We start from the raw sequence: 1650 nt of genomic DNA, 5'->3' as shown, positions 1-1650 counted from the left end.
TTCTATAGTCCCTTACAATCACCACACCCAGTATAGTTGTTGAATCAATCAATCAATGTTCACTGTATCATCTCACATCATTTATCTTTTGCCTCTTTTCTGAAGAAAATTCAAGGTGTATGCTTTCCCACTTGGAATTTATTTGGGTTACTAATTTTTTTTTTTTTTTGAGTTTAAATGCGTTTTGTTTTTAGACAACTTAAGTGACGCGTTTTCTCAAAAACAATGCCTCCGATCCAAATAAATCAACGTTCAAAACAAATGAAGAGCTCGAGATGACATCAGTCCCATCTGTCTAAGTCCTGCCGTTGTGTGGATGAAAAGCAGTGGCCAGCCAGTTATGACGACAGGTGATTGATCCAAAGTAACTGCCAACATTGGTAACATTTTTCCATCTCTAAACCATCCTTAAAGAAAATCATATATGGGGTTACACCATCCTCACGGTAGTCCAGCAGAGCAACCATGCCATTTGCATTCATGTTTTCACCAATAAAGAACTGCTAGTTTTTGAAATTAGCAAGGATGTGCTTGATTTGTTCTGCAGCCCCTGTCATAAAAGGTTTTACTCTTTCTGGTCTCCCTTTGATTGACTTCATGTAATCTTTGATGTACTTCTTGGAGGCTTCTTCTGTGAGGCTGGTTTCCTGCAAGTGATGGTTCATGACAATACCGACACCAGCGATTAATGTGCTTTCGGGGACCTTCGCCCTCGGGGCCTTCCGCAGAGGCATCTCCACCAATGAGCGAGTCATCGATGTTACCCTCTGTCCTACTGACCATCTTCCCCTCCACCTCCAGACACAGCCCGTCCGCGACCTCCCGGATCTTGTAGATGTCGGAGAATATCATGCTAATGAGGTCCCGGTAGATGATCATGATGGCGACTGGAGGGAGGCGACAGCAGCGCTGGCTTAGCAGGAGCCCGGAGCTCAGAGCGAGCGCAGTGCGGCCAGAGGGGCGCTGGAGGGGAGAGGCGGGGGCAGGCAGAAAAGCTACCGATTTTTTTCAATAAATAATGATTAGAGAATTCCCTGGCAGTCTGGTGGTTAAGACTCCATGCTGCCAGTGGAGGGGGCACTGGTTTGATCCCTGGTTGGGGAACTAAGATCCCACATGTGCTGTGCTCCTCCCCCCAAAAATTGTTTTTAATTTAAAAATTTTAATAAATAGATAGCCATGAGATGTCCACTACTATATTGGACATTGTTCTAAGTGCTGGAATGCATCAACGATTGGGCAATATTTCTGCCACCAGAGAACTTACATTCTAGTGAAATGTATGTCTACTCAGAGATAATTTCTATACAGTCATATGACTGTATTAAATAAATACTGTATTAAATAAATAATATTTAATATTATTATTAAATAAATAATAATTTATTATAAGTGTAGAACCAAATATATTCATCATTCTCTTGAGTCATTTTGTATTTCTGCTTCTTCTTTACTTTTGCCCCCATCTATAACACAGTTTACTTTTAAAACTCTGCATGAACCCAGGGCTTTCTTTGGTTGGTTGGTGGTGGTGTTCAATCACTCAGTTATGTCCGACTCCTTGTGACCCCATGGACTATAGCATGCCAGGCCTCCCTGTCCTTCACCATCTCTCCGAGCTTGTTCAGACTCATGTCCATGGAGTCAGTG

The 1650-nt window shown here is 42.5% G+C and overlaps 1 pseudogene; it reads right to left on the bottom strand.

Annotated features, from left to right (window-relative positions):
• Positions 1-313: 313 nt before the first annotated feature.
• On the bottom strand, positions 314-984 carry LOC122444144 (annotated as a pseudogene).
• Between the last annotated feature and the right edge of the window lie 666 nt (positions 985-1650).

Source organism: Cervus canadensis, chromosome 6, assembly GCF_019320065.1.
Source record: "Cervus canadensis isolate Bull #8, Minnesota chromosome 6, ASM1932006v1, whole genome shotgun sequence".
Taxonomy (NCBI): domain Eukaryota; kingdom Metazoa; phylum Chordata; class Mammalia; order Artiodactyla; family Cervidae; genus Cervus; species Cervus canadensis.
Note: the sequence above shows the minus strand (reverse complement) of the source record. Positions and strands in the feature narration are given on the sequence as shown.